The following is a 25,040-nucleotide window of genomic DNA, read 5'->3' as shown; positions in this document are numbered from 1 at the left end:
TAGGTGTACAATGGGGGTGTAGCAGAGTGCTACGTGTCTAGCGGGGGAGAGCTAGCGCCCTAAGTACATGCCGTCGTGGCAGCCGGAGAGATTTTGGCACCCAGCTGGTGTGATGTCGTGGCCGTCGGAGGAGCGATGGAGCCTGGCGGAGGGACAACTGTCGGAGCGGTTGGGTCCTTGCTGACGTCTTCTTGCTTCCGTAAGGGGGCTGAGGGCCGCCGTCGTCACAGAGCATGCGGGGCGCCATCATTGCCTATCTGGCGGAGCTAGCCAGATGGGACGCCGGTCTGGTTCCCTGTGGCCCGAGTCAGCTCGGGGTAGGGTGATGATGGCGCCTCCTGTTGACGTGGCTGGCCTGCGCCCTAGGTTGGGCGATGCGGAGGCTCCTCCGAAGCCGAGGTCGAGTCTGTCTTCCGTGGCCGAGGCCGAGTCCGAGCCCCTGGGTCGGGCGAGGCGGAGGTCGTCGGCTGAGGCTAGGGCGGAGTCCGAGCCCTGGGGTCGGGCGAAGCGGAGTTCGTCGTCTTCTGGGACTTAGCCCGAGTCCGAGCCCTGGGTCGGGCGGAGCGGAGTTCGCCGTCTTCCGGGACTTAGCCCGAGTCCGAGCCCTAGGTTTGGCGGAGCGGAGTTCGCCGTCTTCCGGGACTTAGCCCGAGTCCGAGCCCGGGGTCGGGCGGAGCGGAGTTCGCCGCCTTCCGGGACTTAGCCCGAGTCCGAGCCCTGGGTCGGGCGGAGCGGAGTTCGCCGTCTTCCGGGACTTAGCCCGAGTCCGAGCCCTGGGTCGGGCGGAGCGGAGTTCGCCGTCTTCCGGGACTTAGCCCGAGTCCGAGCCCTGGGTCGGGCGGAGCGGAGTTCGCCGTCTTCCGGGGCTGAGCCCGAGTCCGAGCCCTGGGTCGGGCGAAGCGGAGCTTTCTATGGTGCCTCCAGCGGGGCCTGACTGCCTGTCAGCCTCACTCTGTCAAATGGCACTGCAGTCGGAGTGGCGCAGGCGGCGCTGTCCTTCTATCAGGCCGGTCAGTGGAGCGGCGAATGTAACACCCCTGGTGTTACTATAACTAAAACTTGAGCATGGCATCATAAGCATTGGCACTGCATATGTTTCATACACCTAGAGTGCATTCACTAGGCAAAAATTTCAAACAAGTTGTATTGTTTAAGTGTTTTTGCAAATAGAACCCTGGATAGGAAACTTAACCCTAAATAGGGATTAAAGGGGTAAAACTTAACCCAAGTTGAGAAAACCTAAAGACTTTAGGGAAATAGTTGTAAAATATCCCCAAAGATAAAGTTGAATCACCTTTATACCCCTGGGATACCAGAAACCCTAATTGGAACCCTGGAAAACCCTAAAACTAAACCCTAGGGGCCTATGTGCAAAATTAGTCCACTTTTGGGCTAAAGTGCAAAAACCAAGTCAAATAAGTATTTTAAGTCATTTGGTTCACAAATATGTGGACTTGAAAGCCAAACCCTAAGTTTTGGACTCATTTGCAAAAAGGACCCCAATTTTGATTCCTATGCTGAGTCTGAAATCAGGGTTATAGGCCCAACTTTGGGGCTGTGTAGCTTTCAAAATAGTGAGAATTCATATTAGTTCACCACAGCAAACGTGTAACCTGATTATAGAAGAACAACTTTGCTTAAGGTAGTAAGCTCACTTGTTAAGAAAAATCCAGAGATAATTGAGCCTGAAGTTGGACTGTCAGACTGCTTGAGGTTTGAAATTCAGAGTAACAGTGTTATGAGATGAACTTTGAGCTCGATTTTGAATGGGATCCAGTGACTTTTTGTGAGAGCACATTGTAGCAAAGTTATAGATGGATTATAGTTCTACAACTTTACTACAGAAAGTTGGCTTAGGTTTCACATAAAAATTTGAGAAAACTGGGCTCCAACTTGGTCTGTCAGTTAAGCTGTCCACTGAAGCTGGCACACTGTTCACTGTCATCTGAAATATCCCACCGTGGATCAGGATCAGTCCCCCCGCCGGCGATAAGAACGCCACCGCGGCGTGACTGGTCGTCGGTGGCCGTGGTAAATATCCTTGGCGTCGGGGCAAAAGGTTACCGAGGTGGCGAACTCCGGTTAAACGGCGACCCCCGTGCCCTCACCGGAATCCGCCGCGCGGAAAAGCTTGCTAGCGCATCCGTAGTCCGCGCTTCTTCTCCAACTCCGGTCGACGGCCTATAAATTGAGCTCGGAATGCCTTCATCCTCTTACCCATCCGCTCGGTCACTATGGACCGATTGATTCGTAGTCCCAACAATAAAATTGATTTGGGGGAAATGATCCGTAGGAGTCCAATTGTGTTCCTGTCGCTCGGGAGCTCCAGCCGTCGCGTCGTCCGGCCGGTCTAGCTCGCCGGAGCTCAGCTCCCAGCACGGTTCGCCGCTGTGGACTCAGACTGAGAAAGGTTAGAAGCACGGGGATGTTTCTGCAAACTGTCAGTGAGACGTTAAACAGTCGCCTGGGGTTCTTAACGGATAACCGAAACTGCAAGGGCCCTGTTGCAAAAACTCCACTGCGGGCGCGGGCGCGCGCGTGGACGTGCTTCTGCTGGCAGTGGGCCGACCTGGGCTGGATTCAGTCCAATACTATTCATATGTTTTTCTTTTTCTTTTATCTCCAGAGCCAAAACAATTATATAAAACAGTAGAAAAATGATAAAATTGTGAAACCAATTTTCCTAGGTTTCTTATTTTCCCTACAATTTAGTAAAAATAGTTTTGTGATTTTTAGTGGGAATAAGAAATTTTAGGTCATTTAAAGTAGTTAAAAGTATTAGTTATGGATTTTTAGAAAATAATTGGTAAGTCCAAAAATGCCCAAACTTTTTATGGGAACTTAAAACAATATTTAGAAGCCTTGGGTAGAGTTTGAATTGATTTGGACCTTGTTTGATCACCAAACCCCAAAACACCCCCCCTGCCCTATGAACTCCTTTACCGACTCCGGAAACCCTAAGTTCTCGGAGTTCCGTGAAGGAAAGTTGTATTCAAGACATAGATAATAAGTTTATATTATCTTTGCATCCTCATGAGCATCCCATGGCATCCATTCTTATACATATGTATGGTTATGATTAGAACGTGAAGAAGAAATAGAAGTCACCGAAGAAAGGACACCACCACCCTCGGATTCTCAAGCAGGCAACTGCTTCTACTTCGATATTTGTGGATCCGAACCCGACTCACCTGTTAACGAAGGCAAGCCCCGGTGCATTTGCCACCTCCCTTGATGTTTTTAAAATCTTTCTCACTTGCTTGCTGCATTAGGTGATAGGAGTTGATTGATTAAACAATTCCTGCATTACCTTCCTTGATCTTGATTACCCTCCTTGAAACCCTGTTTTTACAAAAAGGTTTTACTATGCTTAGTATTGCTTTAGAAAAACAAAAGGATTTGTTTTACAAAAGATGTTCGGCAAAGTGGGAGGGTTGTTTTCGAAAATAAACTTGATGGTGAATCCATCATGGCCATGATGGATTGAACATCGGAAAAGATGTACCTCTGCCAGGTACCAAGTTTTTGGGTTAAAAGATTAAGCTGAGACCGGGCGGGTGACTTGCACGAGAAAGGAGTCTCGGTGTAGTGTCTCCGTCTGAGTCGATTAAGGACCTTGTCGATGTAGGCTTGATGATCGAGGACCCTTTAACTGGTCACATGCCTCGTCATGGGTAAGCCTTGCCTCGGGCAGACTAAGGCCAAAATAAGATAACACGAAATGGGCGTGGAGCGGTGGCGAGAGTAGCGTGTACCCTCCGTGGCAAGAGGCTAGACGGTGGTGTATCTGTGCTCTCGGTTTACGTGAACCTGATCTGGTCTTAAGAACCCCGGTGGCGGGTTGACATATGCAAGGGTTAAGTGCTACATATGTCGTGTGATTGGAGATCCTCAGCTAAGTATAATCGATTCGGATCGCCGTACCTTCGCGGTTATGAAGACTTGGTCACTGACCTACATGTAGCATTCCACTAAAGATGATGGGTTTTTGTTAAGAAATTGGCTAGTGCAGGACCAGTGATTGAACTAGGGTAGAAAGAACTCTAGTTACAGGTAACTCTACTTAACTTGACAAATAAAACTGGATTTTAAGGATCCACTTTAGTAAGCATTTCTGCAAAACAGAGTCTTTGATTATTGAAAGGCCTTACCTTGACTCCCATATAACCAGCATACCCTTGAGAGTCTTTTCTTTAGTCGGGTAAGACTTGCTGAGTAATTCCATACTCAGGGTTTATCCCTTCGTTGTTTTTAGGTGAGGAAGTAGCAGATTTCTGTTGCTTCTGTGCTAAGGTGGTTCCCCATGATGAAAAACAAGACTGAAGTGCGGGAGGACTTGGTCCTCCACATAGGATCTTTTGCTTAAAACTTATCAGGAGGAGTTTGTACCTCCCTTGGTTTGTATAATATTACTTCTCAGCACTCGCTTTTAGTTCTGGTCTGTAATAAAACAACTTGAGCTTGCTTTCTAATAAATGTAAGTTATGTAATCGCTTCCGCAATTCTTTATCTCCGATGTTCTGTAATGTCTGCAAGACGGGTGAATCGTTCCTGGTAAGGTAAGGAAAGATACCGAGCTTGTCAAGTAGTTCAGGGGCACCTACAGGGTTGTCTGAGGTCCGTTGGACAAGGACAACTGTAGGTGGGCCTAATTACTTGGGAGGTTCTGTCACAGCTGGTATCGGAGCGTAGCCCTTCTTTGCAGATATTATAAGGCATCTTCAAAAGGATTTTCTAAAAAGTCTTACCTAGAAACTCTCTTCCTTTCTTACCTAAGTATTCTGAAGAGTTTATCTTAAAGACCAGATAGGAAGAGTGCAATGTATAGAAGGTTGAATCAACTAAGGTTGATTCTGTAATTATACATGCATCATGATAAGCACTATATTAATAAAATTTCCCCCTTAGAGAAATGTTGTCGCGCATCAGAAAGACCGCGCGCAAATCTACTAGACCCATTGGCGTACCCTGCCATTAACTTTCCCCAAGACATGAAGAAAGTAGCAGTGGTAGCAACGATCCTATCGGGGATCTGGAAGCACAAGTCGAACTGCTTCAATCAGAACTCCGTTACAGGAATGATCTGTAAGTCGCGGATGCAGTCATCCGCTACTTGCAAGACCAACTCGCGAAACAAGATCTAGCGCTCGATTGGGCGGTTAACTCTCGTCCATTTGCCTGGGCTAAGGAAGCCAAAGCTCGAGCCCATGTGGAGGAGCTTAGCTCAGCCATGGATAACCTGTAGGTCTATACACTTCATGAAGAAATTCATGTGTTGTATTCACAACTGCACCCGAACGTCCTTGCGGATCTTGTCGAGACAGAAGCCGGACCTTCTAGAGTAGCGGGAGAAGCACTTGATGGTGCACTGGACCTTTTCACGCCTCCTCCCTCTATGAAGTTGGTTGACGAATGGTCTTCTACGCCCGACAGTAAAGCTAACAAAAGTAAAAAGAAGTGGCTTATCAGGTGCCCGTAACATTGGTCGGACGGGACTTTCCTACAAATATGATTGTTCCAAAAGGCCAAGACATAGATGTCATCTTGGACATGAACTGGTTAGCCCAGCGTAAAGCAATTCTCAACCCGGATCTAAGAACCATCAGGTTGAGTTATGGCCAATAAAGAGTTAGTGACTTGATTGCCTAAACCAAGATTAGGCTATATTCGTATTTAGTGAACCATGACCCGACTCAAAGTCGAATTTTCCGTTATCACTTCATGACCACACCCGTACAAATCAATGCCTAGATAATTTCTTTGTCGGACCTAAAGTGTACCTAGGCTTCAAACAAGGATCTCAAGTCATGTCTCCTCCTAGAGCCATTATGTTGTTCGGTTGATACAGGTTGCGGTCTCTAGTATAGTTGGCCTCTCCTTGCGGATCGTTATGTTACTTTATTAACCCAATCTAGGAAAGACATGTCCGACCATTTTCCTTGAATTTGATGCCTTTGGTTTCTTCATATCTATCGAAGGCATACCGACTTAATCCTTGACCTTGTGCTCTCTGCGATGGGCATAGAAATATGATTGGGCTGAATTAACAGTCTCCCATCGTACTTCTTCCATCAAGTTTAGGTTATGGCCATGCCTTGGGCCATGATCTATTTGGCGCTCTACTTGTAACCATCTTTACTAGTGGAGTATCTCGTTGTGTATAGTCACCCTTGCTCAATCTATTGGTGTCGCATGAGATTTCTTATTGGTTATGTCTGGTATTGGCGTTATGACTAAAATTGATGATGCCGCGCCAAAACCGAGGGCCTCTTGTGGGTATACACACAAGGTTGTGCTGCTCGATGCACGCTTGTATCACAGTTAGTAGTTGTCGGCGTTTCGAGACCGGGGGGTCCCTCAGGCCGACGAGTGAGTGCCGCGTGCCCCAGCCTAGATGGGTCGAGCGCGTGGGCGAGCGCGAAGGGGGGAAAAGAGCGAGGCGGCCGGAGACCGGCGTGAGAGAGGTGGGAATCCCGCGGCCTTCGTGTTCGTCCCGCGCCCAGGTCGGGTGCGCTTGCAGTAGGGGGTTACAAGCGTCCACGCGGGTGAGGGAAGCGAGCGGCCCCAAGAGAGCGCCTGTCCCGTCCTCGTCCCGCGCGGCCAACCCTCTCTAAGAGGGCCCTGGTCCTTCCTTTTATAGACGCAAGGAGAGGATCCAGGTGTACAATGGGGGTGTAGCAGAGTGCTACGTGTCTAGCGAGGGAGAGCTAGTGCCCTGAGTACATGCCAATGTGGCAGCCGGAGAGATCTTGGAACCCAACGAGTGTGATGTCGTGGCCGTCGGAGGAGTGGCGGAGCCTGGCGGAGGGACAGCTGTCGGAGCGGTTGTGTCCTTGCTGACGTCCTCCTGCTTCCGTAAGAGAGCTGAGAGCCGCCGTCGTCACAGGCCATGTGGGGCGCCATCATTACCTATCTGGTGGAGACATCCAGATGGGACACCGGTCTTGTTCTCTGCGGCCCGAGTCAGCTCGGGGTAGGGTGATGATGGCGCTTCCTGTTGACGTGGCTGGCCTGCGCCCTAGGTTGGGCGACGTGGAGGCTCCTCCAAAGCCGAGGTCGAGTCTGTCTTCCATGGCCGAGGCCGAGTCCGAGCTCCTGGGTCGGGCGAGGCGGAGGTCGTCGGCAGAGGCCAGGACGGTGTCCGAGCCCTGGGGTCGGGCGAGGCGGAGTTCGTTGTCTTCTGGGGCTGAGCCCGAGTCCGAGCCCTGGGTCGGGCGGAGCGGAGTTCGCCGTCTTCCGGGTCCTAGCCCGAGTCCGAGCCCTGGGTCAGGCGGAGCGGAGTTCGCCGTCTTCCGGGTCTTAGCCCGAGTCCGAGCCCTGGGTTGGGCGGAGCGGAGTTCGCCGTCTTCCGGGTCTTAGCCCGAGTCCGAGCCCTGGGTCGGGCGGAGCGGAGTTCGCCGTCTTCCGGGGTTGAGCCCGAGTCCGAGCCCTGGGTCGGGCGGAGCGGAGTTCTCCGTCTTCCGGGGCTGAGCCCGAGTCCGAGCCCTGGGTCGGGTGGAGCGGAGTTCGCCGTCTTCCGGGTCTTAGCCCGAGTCCGAGCCCTGGGTCGGGCGGAGCGGAGTTCGCCGTCTTCCGGGGCTGAGCCCGAGTCCGAGCCCTGGGTCGGGCGGAGCTTCCTATGGTGCCTTTGGCAGGGCCTTTGCGTTAAATGCTCCTGCAACTTGGTCGGTCGGTGCGGCGATTTAGTCAGGGTTGCTTCTTAGCGAAGGCAGGGCCTCGGGCGAGCCGAAGATGTGTCCGCCGTTGGAGGGGGGCCTCGGGCGAGACGGAAATCCTCCGGGGTCGGCTGCCCTTGTCCGAGGCTAGGCTCGGGCGAGGCGTGATCGAGTCGCTCGAATGGACTGATCCCTGACTTAATCGCACCCATCAGGCCTTTGCAGCTTTATGCTGATGGGGGTTACCAGCTGAGAATTAGGAGTCTTGAGGGTACCCCTAATTATGGTCCCCGACAGTAGCCCCCGAGCCTCGAAGGGAGTGTTAGCACTCGCTTGGAGGCTTTCGTCGCACTTTTTTGCAAGGGGACCAGCCTTTCTCGGTTGCATTTTGTTCCGGTGGGTGCGCACGAGCGCACCTGCCGGGTGTAGCCCCCGAGGCCTCGGAGGAGTGGTTTCACTCCTTCGAGGTCTTATTGCCTTGCGTAATGCTTCGGATGGTCTGGTTGTTCCCTCATGCGAGCTGGCCGTAGCCCGGGTGTACGGTCGGGGCCCAAGTTCTCGGGCTGGTATGTTGACGCTGTCAACGGTTTGGCCGGAGCCGGGTTTGCAAGAGCAGCCCCCGAGCCTCTGCACAGGGCAAGAGGGCGATCAGGGACAAACTCGGCTTTTTTACATACGCCCCTGCGTCACCTTTCCGCAAGGAGGAGGGGGGGAGAGCGCCATGTTACCCTCGATGGGCGCCGAACATGGTGTCTCCGGTGAGCTGCAAGCGGGTAATCTGAGTGGACGTCCGTGCCCCGTTCGTTAGGGGTCGGCTAGGGGCCCAGAGGCACGCCCAAAAGTACCTGCGGGTGATCTGCCGGACCCGGTCCCCTGGCGACGGGGTCCGAGGGCTCGATGCCTCCCTCCGATGGGATTCCGTTACAAGATCGCTCCCGCTGGTCTCGGAAATGTCCTAGGGTACCTCGGGAGCGCAGCCCGAGCCTTGGTTATGTATCGAATGTACCCCTGGTCATCCCTCGCTCGGCGTCTGAGGCGGCTGTGAACCCTTCGGGGGCCAGCCTTCGAACCCCTGATCAGTAATGGGCGCGGAGCCCGAGTAGCCTGAGGCGGCCGTGGAACCCTTCGGGGGGCCGGCCTTCGAACCTCTGACCAGTAGTGGGTGTAGGGCCCACGCGATCTGAGGCGGCTGTTGAACCCTTCGGGGGGCCAGCCTTCGAACCTCTGATCAGTAGGGAGGCTCGGAGCCTGGTTCCTTCACGGGGAAGGATCCCTTTCGGGGTATCCCCCTTTCCCGGTCCCTGTCGCAAGAGATAGAGAAAGAGGAAAAAGGGAAAAGGATACGAAACCGAACGACGCGGCGTACCTTTTTTGGCGCGGTTGTTCCGGCGAAGGCGAAGCGTCGCCCGCTGCTCCTGCCAGGAGCGCCGCCTGTCCAGCCGCGGAGTTAATGCGACGGGGCGAGTAGTTGGCGGGGCGGCCGTTGCGCGTGCGCGAGCCGTTCGAGGAACGGATCACGGGTGCGTTGTCTTCACGCCGTGAGAGGGGGTTCTCTCACTGCCCCCGGACGGGACGTGAGCTTGGCTGATGACGTGACCGCTGCTCCCGCGCGCCTGCCACCGTCATTACTGCCGGCCCACTTTTGGCCGCGTTGACCGCCGCGTCAGGCTGGCGCTGCTGGGTCGCGCGCTGGGTCGCCTCGAGTCGCGGTATTGGTTCCGCAATCGAGGAGACGCGGTGGTGGCGCAAGTGGCGGTGCAGTTGCTTGCATGCAGCATCCGGCGCGCCGGTTGCGCGACGCGTGGGCCTGGGCCTCCATGCTGGCGTGTCGGGAGTCGGAGAAGCGCGTCCACCTGGCGCGGTTGCATGCCGCCTGCATGGCTGCCCGCCTCTTTCGCCCGTTGGTCTAGGCAAAAGTGGAGGGCCACTTGTAACCGCTGGGCGGTTGCGTGCACCACGCGCGGCGGTTTGGCTTCTTCTGCTCGGAGCCGGTCTGCATGACATGCGGGACCCAGCCCCCGCGCCGCAGGGGAGGGCTTTGGAGCGTGTTGGAGAAGACTCAGCCCGTGACGGTTGGGGGTGCAAGCAGGGAGAGTTGCCTTTAAAAGGAAGGCGACCCCTTTCGAAAGGCGACCGTGTCTTCTCGCTCCCTTATGCACCGCGTCTTTCCACCTTCCAAGCCTCCGGATGGGGGATACCCGCCGTCTTTTTGCCTCGTCGTTGGAGGGACGCAACTCCGCGGGAGTTGGTACCTTTCAGCCATCGTTCGGCTTCAAGGATTTTCATCATGCAGCCCGGCTGCACCCCTCCACCGGCGGTCACCCGAGACGGTGACCACCAGCTCCTGGGTGGGGAGAAGCAAGCCGGACTGCGATCTTGGTCCCACCCTCAGCTTCAAGGATGTTCATCATCCTCGCTGAGGTGGGGGCCGGGCTGTGCCGGCGCTCTTCCTCCCGCGCGGGTTCGTGAATCGCCCTCTCCCGCGGTGCTCGAGGGAGAGGGCGCTCACTGGCCCTGCGGGCGGCCCGGACTTCGACAACGCGGGGCTGGTCGACGGCGGACGTCGTTATCCCCAGCGTGTCGGGCTTGTCGGCTTGGCTCCCGGCGGCCTCTTCTGCCGGGGGTGGCTGCCGCGCCGTGTACACGGGAGGGCCGCCCCAGATGCCGCGCGCTGCTAGGGCGGCGTTCGTGTTCTGGGGTGGTCCTGCCTTTGCACCGGGATGGCGCCTTCACGCAGAGGCCGGTCCCCCACTCACCCGGGAGGACTTGAGTGGGGATCTGCCGGAGGGCTGACGGCCCCTGCCGTCGGTGCCGAGGTGGAAACGGCTCGAGAAGTCCCCGTCGCCGACGGGATCGCCGCCACCATCCGCGCTTCGGGCCTCCGGTTCTTCGTACTTGTCCTCTCCCCTCGAGCGTCGTCGTGGGCGGGGGCAAGCTCGCAGCAGCGCCCACCCTGAGGCCTGCGCTGCTGCAGCTCGGCCATCCGGAGCGGGGGCTGTTGTTGCCGTAGTCAGAGCGGGCGGCGGCGAGCCGCTCGTCAGTCTTCTGTTGCTCCGCATGCCCACCCCTATCGAGTGGGGCTGTTCGTACCTGCGGAGGGGGAACTGGAGTTCCGTTTGTAACGGCACTTCGAATGCCGGTGTTTTTTGTTCATTACGGCTTTCGGGGCCTGAACATGTATGTAATTTCGGCACGGAGCCGTGTTTTTTCCTCATTTTTGAGCGCTAAGACTCGTCTGTTGATTGTCTGAACCGCTTCACCAAGCATGAGTCGCCCCGTGTCAAGGTGACGAGTGAGGTATCCATATCCCGGAGGCGTAGGAGTCCCTCGGCTCGGTCGACCTTGCTGTCCGAGGCTCCTCTAGCTTAGTTAAAGGGACCCCTCGGCCGCTCTTCGATGAGCCGAGGCCAGGGGTAGCGATATCAGTATGAACAGAGGCGGAGTCGGCTCGAAAATGAAACCTGGTCGGCCGGAGCCTAGCCGGGTTGTCCGTTGGCGGGACCGACGTCGGAGTTGATTAGTCGAGGCCTCAGGTCGGGCTGGCGCCCTTGGGAGATGGTCGGCCGAGGCCCCAGGGGCAACCGGCCGAGCCGCCTGCTTGGGCCGGATTCCCAGAGAAGTCCCTGGCAGCGATTGCCCGGGCGTGGTGATGACGTCGTCCTTCGGAGCGGAGATCCTCGGACCGCGTCACCGTCCGAGGCTAGGTCGGGCCTCGCCGAAGGTGTCGTCGATGCCGAGGGTGTTGCTGCCCCCTTCCGGCGTCAAGACCCGAGCCTGCAGGGTCAGAGTGTCTTGTAGCGTGTGCCTTCTGCAGCCGCCGAGGCCAGAATACACGCCCTCGCTGTGTTGTAAAGCTGCGTCTCCTTTCCTCTTGTTTCGAGTATCTGGACTTTTTTGTCGGTAACAGGGATGTTTGTGTGAGTGGGAGTTGCTTCTTGCGGAAGGTGATGAGTGAGGTATCCGTATCCCGGAGGTGTGGGAGGCCCTCGGCTCGGTCGGCCTTGTCGCTTACGCGTACTTTCACCCGTCCATGAGGCCCTGCCACCGACTCAGTCGAGAAGGCTCGAAGGATCGCTTCGGCAGAAGAACTTCCGAACATGAAGACTTGTTCGGTCCGCAGAATCACTTTATCCGAACGTGAGTTACTTATCGCAGAAGGTGATGAGTGAGGTATCCGTATCCCGGAGGCGTAGGAGTCCCTCGGCTCGGTCAGCCTTGGCTGCTTACGTGTACTCCGTCGTTTTCAGGATCCACTTTTCGAAGTAGTCAAAAAGCACGAAAGATATTCTGGCAGAAGTGATCTTTTTTTGAGGAAAATTTCAACGCAGAGGGGGTTCCCCCCTTTTAGCCCCCGAGGGAGGGTCGGGCTTTGCCGAGGCGAGGCCGACCCTTCCTTGATGACTAAACTTTGCGTGGGTGCAGGGTATATGAACGACTTGAAAACATCTTAAGGGTAGAAGCGACGTAGCTGTTGGATGTTCCAAGCGTTGCCGTAGACCTCGCCTTGACTGTTGGCCAGCTTGTACGTTCCGGGCTTCAGAACTTTGGCGATGACGAAGGGCCCCTCCCAGGGGGGCGTGAGCTTGTGCCTCCCTCGGGCGTCTTGCCGCAGCCGAAGCACCAGGTCGCCCACCTGGAGGTCTCGGGGTCGGACCCCTCGGGCGTGGTAGCGCCGCAGGGACTGCTGATACCGCGCCGAGTGTAGTAAGGCCTTGTCCCGAGCCTCTTCCAGCTGGTCCAGCGAGTCTTCTCGGCTAGCTTGGTTGTTTTGATCGTCGTAGGCCCTCGTTCTCGGAGAGCCGTATTCCAGGTCAGTGGGCAAGACGGCCTCGGCCCCGTAGACCAGAAATAAGGCGTGAAACCCGTGGCCCGGCTTGGCGTCGTCCTCAGGCTCCAGACCACCGAGGGGAGTTCCTTCATCCATCGCTTGCCGAACTTGTTGAGGTCGTTGTAAATCCGAGGCTTGAGCCCTTGTAGAATCATGCCGTTGGCACGCTCTACTTGCCCATTCGACATGGGATGAGCTACGTGTGGCGGAACCGCCCGAATTATTCCAACTTAAGTGCCTAAGTCTCGCCTTAAAGGCTGGACCACACTTAAATAGGAATAACCCGTCAGTCCCTCGGATCTAGTCCGACGAGGCCACTTATCCAGGATCGAATACCACTAGCTCACTCGAAGGTGAGGTACAGAGAAATACAATAAAACATAATACCACAAATTTATTAAGTATCAATAGTGATTACATTATCGGAGTTTCAGAAATAATAATCATAAATTTTAATGCAGCGGAAATAACTAACGGAGAAAACCGAGTAACATGGCGAAGCCTAGCCACGCTACTCCTCCTGGTCCTCTCCTGCGGAAGCAATAACCCACTCGACCGTCTATCCCGATGGCAGGGATGGAGGCCAAGTCACACCATCAACCAAAACAAGTAGTACCTGCAAAAATTATGCCACAAGCAAGGCTGAGTATACTAATACTCAGCTAGACTTACCCGGTGTGAGGAGTCTACTCCTCTACCTCTAGACATGCAGCTGTTTGGCTGAGGGGTTTGGTTTGCCAAAAGCACTAGCGGAGTTTCTAAATCAAGTTTTAACTTTGTCAAGTTTAAGTGTGACTCTCTTAAGGCTAAATGTGTACTATCTACTCATACATGGTATCAAACATATTTAGCAATCAACATCTTGTGTCAACTCATCACATTTCCACTTGTTACTCAATGCAGTACAATGGATCAAGCAGTCTCATTAGCTGCGAGAAGCAGACGATTCGAATCGAGTTTTTATCCTTGCAAGGTAAACCTAAACACACGACATGCAGGGGCACTCCGTCCCCACACACATCAACCGTCCCCATCGATTCCCCGTCAGCAGATCAGGGCTCACCGCCTTGGCGTACAATGCCTCACTGACCCCGACTGCCGTCGTGCAGTGACCGCACTTGTACCCACCATAACCGGAATGGGAGACCACGTCTCAGGTCGCGTGAGGGGATATGTCCACTGCCAGGTTCACTCAGGTACTAGGCTTACCGATTTACCATATTTCTCGGCATATGTTTAGTACGTTCAAACGCTTGACACAGGTATCCGCACGTTAATCCTTATTCCCATTTTACCTCATAGACCACGTATCCCCATGGATCCGTGTCCACCAACCAACTATCAATGTGATAAGAAAAGTGGGTACAACCAATTCCTGACCTCGCGCGAGTGCTAGAAAAATCACTCGACTTCTACCGAGATCCCTAATTAGTAAAGCAGCTACTCGACCTAGCATACTAGTATCCATCTCAAAAAGGAATCCTGAGTTCATGCAACTAGGGTTTCAATCAACTCCTACACCTAAGTGCACAGTCAATCCTACAATCATTAAGTGAAGTAAAATAGCATAAATAACATGTTATGCATAAAACCGGGGCTTGCCTTTAATTTAACACTTAGATAGTGTTTGCTGGGGTGGGTACTCGCTTGGCGAGCATCCACTGGTTAAGTCCATCATTCTTCAGGTCGTCCACCAACTGCATCTTGTGGTTGGCACCACATCACTGGCTCGATCATCATCTCTCGGTCCTAAATGAGATGCAAGATGCATATGTATGAATATAATGAAAGTAGCACAAGATACTTTAAGTACATGCTAGCGAATTAAATACTAAGTAGCGAGACATCATAAATAACCGTACACACTAGTGTCAGCTAACTACGCATCATCGAGCGCACAACAGTAACACCACTAAAAGAAGACAAACATTTTGTATATTTACGCAACGCAAATACGACCCCATAAGTACGAGCATCTATTTAACCTGCTACGGCTTTTCATTATTCTTCTATTTATCACACAAAAGCATCCCAAGCACCAGTTCAATAGAGGAGGAATTCCTATCCACAATTAACTACTCAAGCAAACACATCAATCATGGAACACATGTATCCTAAGTTTAGACATTACAAGTCTATGTCTGCTAAGTGCTAACTAAGCATTTTTAGCCAACAGGTGAACAAAACAATCAAATGCGCAGTTGCAGATTTTTGGACAGCAATACAGCAGTTGCTTGTTTTAATCATAACTCTTCAATGGTTAGTCCAAAAATATCAAACTGGGACTTTCTGGAAAGCTTAAAAAGTGCTCTACAACTTTGGTATTGTCATCACAACCTGATTAAACACTTAGCAAGGTCGAATTGTGCAAACACAGCAGCTCTGTCCAGATTTGGACAGATTCAGACTTGCAGCTTCAAAAATTCACAACAAAAGATTCAGACATACAAACAAAGTGATCCTAGACTTTCTGGAAAGCTAATTAAATGTTCTACAAATTATTTATCAACATCACTGGCTGGTTTAGCATGTATCAAGGGTAAAATATACTATGAAGGCTGTGCTGTCCAAAACTGGACAGATTCAGTCTTCAGACTTTAAACATCCATAACTTAATCTTCAGACCACCAAAAATAGTGATCCAAGACTTTTTGGAAAGCTTGGCAATTGTACTACATAACTTTTATAATCACCAAGAAGTGATTCTGTGCTTAACTGAATCAAACAACGCAGTTTTCAAAATCTGTTCTGACGGTGGACAGAACACAGCAACCAAGTTGTAAAATTCATAACTCTTAAACCGTCAGGCTTTTAGTTATGAAATTTTAACACAAGCAAGATAAGAAAAGCATCTACAACTTTCTTATAATCTACAAGGACTGATTCAAACATTAACTTAATCAAACAGTACAGTCTCTGAAATCTGTACAGAAATTGGACAGATTCAGTTACTGAAGTTGCAAAAAGCATAACTCCTAAACTGTCAGACCTATGGCTGTCAAATTTTAACACCAGCAAGATAATGAAGTTAGCTACCACTTTTCTATAGCACATATCTACAGAAAACACAATTTGGTTCATCAAACATACAGCACAACTAAAACAGTGTGGGCAGCCCAAAACAGAAATTTATAAATTTCAGCTCCTATACAATTCAAGAATTGCCATGTTCTAGAGACTTAAATCATTCTAACACTTTGACAATTGTTAGAGTTAAAATAACTAAGTGAGAACTAACATGTGGACTTACTAATTTTTATACAAGTTATTTTGCGCACTAAAAGTACCATACTCAATTAACAATGCATTATCTATAACAATCAATATCGAAGCGCTTTTCACCAATAGTTTGCATTTTAATTTAGACATCACCTGAGCACTACTACTTTTCATTCGCAACCATAACCATACACATTTAGACCACAACAAGCAATTCATCGTGACTACAAACTTAACCAAAGCCATCTAACAAGTCGGCTAGCCAGAGTAACAATCTAGGCCGCTGCACATCCAACACGTCGGCTTGCATATTATTATCGCAATCCGAGACAACACATATATAACAATCACTTAACGAATTTGACTCCTCAACATTAGTTGGCTAATCACAGCATAAGACTTAGCAACCCATTTAGACATTGCAACTCAAAACATGGGTGGGAGCAGGTTAATTAACGTTTCTTAACCTTTTCTCAACTTAATTTAGTTAACACATCAGTCACCTAAGATAGCATGTTGTTGGGGTCTAACATAGAGGCATCTACATACGGCGTAAAACTCCATAAGTCTTACATTTGCTACTGAAGGACCTAAAGCACTTAGGTGCATATGTTATCAGATTGTTCTTCAATTTTAACAAGGATTGACTTATGAACGCTACTTGCCCCAATAATTATTGGGCTGCGATAACACTCGTATAAGACCTCTAATCGATCAACAAGATATTTATTTATCCAAAGGGGCATGGAATGTGATGATTGACAAAGCGAAGCATCACATTGCCATACAACAAAAATCAAGACAACACTGAGATACTATCCACTAATCGTTTGAAAAATTAAACTTACTCCTCGCTTGCCACTACATCACTCCTCAATCACACACCCATCACGAGCATCCTTCACACGTTTATATAATAGCGGCCTAAGCATCGTGTTACACCATACAGGCATCTTTCCTCGTTGCGAGTATAACCACATTACGGCATATACCCGCACACCTCAATCAAATACCTTACGCCACTACCACTATAATACACCACGGCACACACACATATACGTGTACTAATTCAATCCTCACATCACATATATTTCCAAACTTACTCATCACATAAAACAAGCACGACACGTTTGCTTACCAAAACGTGAAGGCGAACTTGCTACAACATATAACCAAAACATTTTATACTCACACACAATTAAACACCCATGTACTCCACATCGACCAAAACAAAATTAGACAAACTACAAATCGCATACATCACATAACCTTTTGTTCTCCAATCGCAAACGCGATCCTACCAATGCGCATAACCGAAACATTTTACACACATCCATTCAAAATAATTAATCGAGTCGATCGAGAGTGACATGCATCGGCTCACCATAAACAAACCCAAACGGCGTTTGCAAGAACGACGGTGATTCCGATTTGTGCATAGCTTCGCACATCGACGAGCGTTGAACGACTTGCCTCCTCCACGCAAACACGGGGTTTCTCTCCTCCACAAAAATAAAACAAAGCAGCACACATACATAATTAATCATAGGAAAATAACGTCAATGCGGAATCGAACAAGGAGCGTCGCGGTCTCACCGGGGTGAACGACGATGATGTTGGGGCTGCGCAAAAACATCAAACACTCGACGAGCGTCGACGACGTGTTGTTCACTGCGCAAAAACAGCAAACACCCGACGAGCGTCGACGGCGTGCTGTTCACTGCGCAGCAAAAAGCAGCGAGCCACGCGGAGACGTTGGGGCTGCTGCGCATTTTGTCGAGTGCCTAGCAAGCATCAACGGCGCAGGCGCAGCAACACACACGCAGGAAGGAAACCGAGTCGCAAGGCATGGAGGGAATGCTCCACGGCATCTACTGCAGCGCGCCATGGGAGAGGGCTGCGCCTGCGAGGAGAGGCGGGGCGAGCCCCTGCTGTGTCCCGCCATGAGGGGGAGATGGAGCTCAGCTCCCTGTTTGCTGCACGCCGTGGACAGCAGGGGGAGGAAGAAGACCCGGCTGCTGTTGCGCGAGGGACAACGAGTAAGGGAAAAGAAGGGGCGTCGGCATGGGGGATTTTTCTGGGCGTCCATGGGAGGGAGATGGCAGGGAGATGCTCCACGGCTGCGCGAGCTCGGATCAGAGAAGTGCCATGCACGCAAGGTGCCGAGGGGCCCGTGACCAATAGTGAAAGGGGCGCTGGGAAAAGCAGAGGCCGATGGTCTGGGCGAGTCTTGCGTGTCCGGTACCCTGGCCCCGTCGCTGCTGGAGGGAAGGGCGTCCATGGTGAGGAGGGGCTGCATCCATGGAGCTGAGGAACAGGGAACTCGCGCCAGGAGGAGGATAGGGAGGGCACTCGGCTGGTCGGCTGCCATGGGAGGAAGGGAGGAAGCTCCCTGCGCGTTGGAGAAGAAGCCAGGGAGAGAAGTGGCGGCTAGGAAAAAAATGAGGGGTGGGAGTGAAAATTTGTCAAGTGAGCACCCCTATTTATAGAAGCAGCCCTAGGGTTAGGGTTTCCTATTGGGCCAATTGGGCTGGGTTGGGCCTGGCCCAAAACACGTACTCGGCCCGCGCTAATTTATTTTCCCGAATAAAAATGCTCTCGCGGAGTTCGTCGCTACGGAGAAACAGAGCGAAAAGAGTTCGGACGAATGGAAGGTTGAGCGATTAATTCGGTCGAGAGTCTAATTTTGAGTTCGCTCGAAAATAATTACCTACGCGTGATTCGAAAATAAATCGTCCTGAGATTCGATCGACTTTGGATTTTTAGTCGGAGAAGGCGAATCGTGATATTTAAAAATTGCTGTCGATACGGGGTTTTGAGTTTGGCTCGGACATGAGATAATTGGCCGAGTAGGATAAAATTGATTAGAGGACGACATAATGAGTATTACGTTTGAGAAAGCGGATTCGGACAAAATAATCAGACATAGACCAAAGTTCGAGGAATTGGATTCGGACACAGCTCGACTAGCAATTATCGAGCATTTGATTAAATGGGCTTTAGATGAGATTTATAAATCGAGACTGATCGTCGAGTTTGCATTCGTTTCGAGAGATAAAAGTTTTAACACGCTCCGAAATGGGTTGTTTCTCGCGATCGAATAACTCTGAATTCGGTGAACTTCCAAGAGAAAGCTTGATAAACAGAGATAGGCACGATCGAGAAATAGAAATTTTTACTGAGCATCCGATATTAGGATTAATCTCCCGACATAACGCAAAAGTGACACCTGGGGTGTCACAGCCTTCCCCCCTTAAAAGAATCTCGTCCCGAGATTCGAATGAGGATCTTTAAGGGTGGAGAAGCATGTAACTCCCAGGCTGATGGTTGATGCAAATTCATGAGATGGTATCTGACAAGATATTTGAGACAGATTTGGATAGAATATCGCGGCATGCTGAGACAAAATGCAGCGATCACTCTGAGAGAATGTTCACAAAAGACAACACATCAGTATAGTCTCGTAATGGATCACAACTATTAACCACGATACTAGCGCGTGCCGAGCAACTCAACCATGTGTGCACCATAGTTGGCTCTCGGTTTCGTCGCGGCACCTTCAGTCGTTAGTCATGACATCATTACCAAACGCAACCAATAAGAAATTTTCACGTGGCATAAATAGATGGAGCCCATGAGAGTTTGGCTCAGAAAATAAGAATGTGATCGGAGTTGAAGCAGAGACTGCTGACAAAAGAGCATCACATGAGAATTTTCTTTAACTCAGAGAACTATTTTATGATCATCACGAGGATTATCAGCCAAAGATTGATACGATATTTAATATGAGGAGGAACCAACCATGAGATCGAGATTGATAAGCTTTTAGAGACATGAGAGATCCAAAGATAAAAGCAACATCAATTAATCCACATGGATATGTCGTCTAGAGATAAGTTGATAAAATTAGTGTCATGATCCTCAGAGAAGGGGGTATGAGAATGACCAGAAATGAGTGATTTAGGCAGATCAACATCCGATGCTTGTGAATGGGTTATTGGAGATAACCAGATAACGAGGCAGAATCAATAGGGGATCCCAAGATTCGGATGATAAAGCCAACATGATTCATGAGAAAAAGGATTACCAGATCTAGGCAAAAGGAGAGAAAGGCAAATAGGATCAGCTAGGATGATTAACAGAAATGCTATGAAGTTTTAGGAGCAAGGATCTATGGAAAGAAACATGGTCTTGATAGGGTTTGCGCAACTAGACACCAAACGACATTTTTTTGACACAACAAGTGCACAAGGAGACTTGGGTCGGTCTAGCGGTCAAGCTGTGGGGGTCTCTAAGCTGTGCAGGTGTAACTTTATGGGTAAAACACACAAGGGTTAGAAAATACCAACTCAAGCATGATTTTTTAAGAGGTTTCACTCGCTAAACTCAAGGTTGTTTGGACGGGGGGTCTTTTCATGAGCGAAACAAACAACACATTTTTTTATTGGCAAAAAGGGTTGAACAATTACAATACCACCTAGATAGCAAGGCAAGAGAAACACATAACACAACCTAGTCAAGACTATCATGACACACAGGATAAGACCCTTTTTTGCAGTTCATAGCAATATAGCACATTATTCACAATTTCTTATTATTGGAATAAAGGTGAGAGAAGCAGGTTGGTGCACAAGAGACAATGATGCGACAATCATGATGCATGCTCATTCTAGTCGTCTTCTCAGACCTAACTACTTTTTCGGGTGCTTCTACAACATCCTTATTAATTGTAGTAGTAGTAGCAGCCTTTATGGCCTATATAAATATAGCCACCTAGCTACCCATCTATTTCCTAAGGCTTCACGTCCTAGGTCTATCATTATCGTCCAAACGATCTATCCAACATTGGTTTCTAAGCAAGTTTTACTTTAGAAAAGGTTGGTAATCATGACTTATTGACTTCTCTGTACTGGTATTCGCTCCGATACCAGCTGTGGCGGAACCGCCCGAATTATTCCAACTTAAGTGCCTAAGTCTCGCCTTAAAGGCTGGACCACACTTAAATAGGAATAACCCGTCAGTCCCTCGGATCTAGTCCGACGAGGCCACTTATCCAGGATCGAATACCACTAGCTCACTCGAAGGTGAGGTACAGAGAAATACAATAAAACATAATACCACAAATTTATTAAGTATCAATAGTGATTACATTATCGGAGTTTCAGAAATAATAATCATAAATTTTAATGCAGCGGAAATAACTAACGGAGAAAACCGAGTAACATGGCGAAGCCTAGCCACGCTACTCCTCCTGGTCCTCTCCTGCGGAAGCAATAACCCACTCGACCGTCTATCCCGATGGCAGGGATGGAGGCCAAGTCACACCATCAACCAAAACAAGTAGTACCTGCAAAAATTATGCCACAAGCAAGGCTGAGTATACTAATACTCAGCTAGACTTACCCGGTGTGAGGAGTCTACTCCTCTACCTCTAGACATGCAGCTGTTTGGCTGAGGGGTTTGGTTTGCCAAAAGCACTAGCGGAGTTTCTAAATCAAGTTTTAACTTTGTCAAGTTTAAGTGTGACTCTCTTAAGGCTAAATGTGTACTATCTACTCATACATGGTATCAAACATATTTAGCAATCAACATCTTGTGTCAACTCATCACATTTCCACTTGTTACTCAATGCAGTACAATGGATCAAGCAGTCTCATTAGCTGCGAGAAGCAGACGATTCGAATCGAGTTTTTATCCTTGCAAGGTAAACCTAAACACACGACATGCAGGGGCACTCCGTCCCCACACACATCAACCGTCCCCATCGATTCCCCGTCAGCAGATCAGGGCTCACCGCCTTGGCGTACAATGCCTCACTGACCCCGACTGCCGTCGTGCAGTGACCGCACTTGTACCCACCATAACCGGAATGGGAGACCACGTCTCAGGTCGCGTGAGGGGATATGTCCACTGCCAGGTTCACTCAGGTACTAGGCTTACCGATTTACCATATTTCTCGGCATATGTTTAGTACGTTCAAACGCTTGACACAGGTATCCGCACGTTAATCCTTATTCCCATTTTACCTCATAGACCACGTATCCCCATGGATCCGTGTCCACCAACCAACTATCAATGTGATAAGAAAAGTGGGTACAACCAATTCCTGACCTCGCGCGAGTGCTAGAAAAATCACTCGACTTCTACCGAGATCCCTAATTAGTAAAGCAGCTACTCGACCTAGCATACTAGTATCCATCTCAAAAAGGAATCCTGAGTTCATGCAACTAGGGTTTCAATCAACTCCTACACCTAAGTGCACAGTCAATCCTACAATCATTAAGTGAAGTAAAATAGCATAAATAACATGTTATGCATAAAACCGGGGCTTGCCTTTAATTTAACACTTAGATAGTGTTTGCTGGGGTGGGTACTCGCTTGGCGAGCATCCACTGGTTAAGTCCATCATTCTTCAGGTCGTCCACCAACTGCATCTTGTGGTTGGCACCACATCACTGGCTCGATCATCATCTCTCGGTCCTAAATGAGATGCAAGATGCATATGTATGAATATAATGAAAGTAGCACAAGATACTTTAAGTACATGCTAGCGAATTAAATACTAAGTAGCGAGACATCATAAATAACCGTACACACTAGTGTCAGCTAACTACGCATCATCGAGCGCACAACAGTAACACCACTAAAAGAAGACAAACATTTTGTATATTTACGCAACGCAAATACGACCCCATAAGTACGAGCATCTATTTAACCTGCTACGGCTTTTCATTATTCTTCTATTTATCACACAAAAGCATCCCAAGCACCAGTTCAATAGAGGAGGAATTCCTATCCACAATTAACTACTCAAGCAAACACATCAATCATGGAACACATGTATCCTAAGTTTAGACATTACAAGTCTATGTCTGCTAAGTGCTAACTAAGCATTTTTAGCCAACAGGTGAACAAAACAATCAAATGCGCAGTTGCAGATTTTTGGACAGCAATACAGCAGTTGCTTGTTTTAATCATAACTCTTCAATGGTTAGTCCAAAAATATCAAACTGGGACTTTCTGGAAAGCTTAAAAAGTGCTCTACAACTTTGGTATTGTTATCACAACCTGATTAAACACTTAGCAAGGTCGAATTGTGCAAACACAGCAGCTCTGTCCAGATTTGGACAGATTCAGACTTGCAGCTTCAAAAATTCACAACAAAAGATTCAGACATACAAACAAAGTGATCCTAGACTTTCTGGAAAGCTAATTAAATGTTCTACAAATTATTTATCAACATCACTGGCTGGTTTAGCATGTATCAAGGGTAAAATATACTATGAAGGCTGTGCTGTCCAAAACTGGACAGATTCAGTCTTCAGACTTTAAACATCCATAACTTAATCTTCAGACCACCAAAAATAGTGATCCAAGACTTTTTGGAAAGCTTGGCAATTGTACTACATAACTTTTATAATCACCAAGAAGTGATTCTGTGCTTAACTGAATCAAACAACGCAGTTTTCAAAATCTGTTCTGACGGTGGACAGAACACAGCAACCAAGTTGTAAAATTCATAACTCTTAAACCGTCAGGCTTTTAGTTATGAAATTTTAACACAAGCAAGATAAGAAAAGCATCTACAACTTTCTTATAATCTACAAGGACTGATTCAAACATTAACTTAATCAAACAGTACAGTCTCTGAAATCTATACAGAAATTGGACAGATTCAGTTACTGAAGTTGCAAAAAGCATAACTCCTAAACTGTCAGACCTATGGCTGTCAAATTTTAACACCAGCAAGATAATGAAGTTATCTACCACTTTTCTATAGCACATATCTACAGAAAACACAATTTGGTTCATCAAACATACAGCACAACTAAAACAGTGTGGGCAGCCCAAAACAGAAATTTATAAATTTCAGCTCCTATACAATTCAAGAATTGCCATGTTCTAGAGACTTAAATCATTCTAACACTTTGACAATTGTTAGAGTTAAAATAACTAAGTGAGAACTAACATGTGGACTTACTAATTTTTATACAAGTTATTTTGCGCACTAAAAGTACCATACTCAATTAACAATGCATTATCTATAACAATTAATATCGAAGCGCTTTTCACCAATAGTTTGCATTTTAATTTAGACATCACCTGAGCACTACTACTTTTCATTCGCAACCATAACCATACACATTTAGACCACAACAAGCAATTCATCGTGACTACAAACTTAACCAAAGCCATCTAACAAGTCGGCTAGCCAGAGTAACAATCTAGGCCGATGCACATCCAACACGTCGGCTTGCATATTATTATCGTAATCCGAGACAACACATATATAACAATCACTTAATGAATTTGACTCCTCAACATTAGTTGGCTAATCACAGCATAAGACTTAGCAACCCATTTAGCCATTGCAACTCAAAACATGGGTGGGAGCAGGTTAATTAACGTTTCTTAACCTTTTCTCAACTTAATTTAGTTAACACATCAGTCACCTAAGATAGCATGTTGTTGGGGTCTAACATAGAGGCATCTACATACGGCGTAAAACTCCATAAGTCTTACATTTGCTACTGAAGGACCTAAAGCACTTAGGTGCATATGTTATCAGATTGTTCTTCAATTTTAACAAGGATTGACTTATGAACGCTACTTGCCCCAATAATTATTGGGCTGCGATAACACTCGTATAAGACCTCTAATCGATCAAAAAGATATTTATTTATCCAAAGGGGCATGGAATGTGATGATTGACAAAGCGAAGCATCACATTGCCATACAACAAAAATCAAGACAACACTGAGATACTATCCACTAATCGTTTGAAAAATTAAACTTACTCCTCGCTTGCCACTACATCACTCCTCAATCACACACCCATCACGAGCATCCTTCACACGTTTATATAATAGCGGCCTAAGCATCGTGTTACACCATACAGGCATCTTTCCTCGTTGCGAGTATAACCACATTACGGCATATACCCGCACACCTCAATCAAATACCTTACGCCACTACCACTATAATACACCACGGCACACACACATATACGTGTACTAATTCAATCCTCACATCACATATATTTCCAAACTTACTCATCACATAAAACAAGCACGACACGTTTGCTTACCAAAACGTGAAGGCGAACTTGCTACAACATATAACCAAAACATTTTATACTCACACACAATTAAACACCCATGTACTCCACATCGACCAAAACAAAATTAGACAAACTACAAATCGCATACATCACATAACCTTTTGTTCTCCAATCGCAAACGCGATCCTACCAATGCGCATAACCGAAACATTTTACACACATCCATTCAAAATAATTAATCGAGTCGATCGAGAGTGACATGCATCGGCTCACCATA

The 25,040-nt window shown here is 48.8% G+C and overlaps 1 pseudogene; it reads left to right on the top strand.

Annotated features, from left to right (window-relative positions):
- Window positions 1-17,090: 17,090 nt before the first annotated feature.
- LOC103627431 (uncharacterized) lies at window positions 17,091-18,088 on the top strand (annotated as a pseudogene).
- Window positions 18,089-25,040: the final 6,952 nt, after the last annotated feature.

This window comes from Zea mays, chromosome 5 (assembly GCF_902167145.1).
Source record: "Zea mays cultivar B73 chromosome 5, Zm-B73-REFERENCE-NAM-5.0, whole genome shotgun sequence".
In the NCBI taxonomy this organism is placed as follows: domain Eukaryota; kingdom Viridiplantae; phylum Streptophyta; class Magnoliopsida; order Poales; family Poaceae; genus Zea; species Zea mays.
Note: the sequence above shows the minus strand (reverse complement) of the source record. Positions and strands in the feature narration are given on the sequence as shown.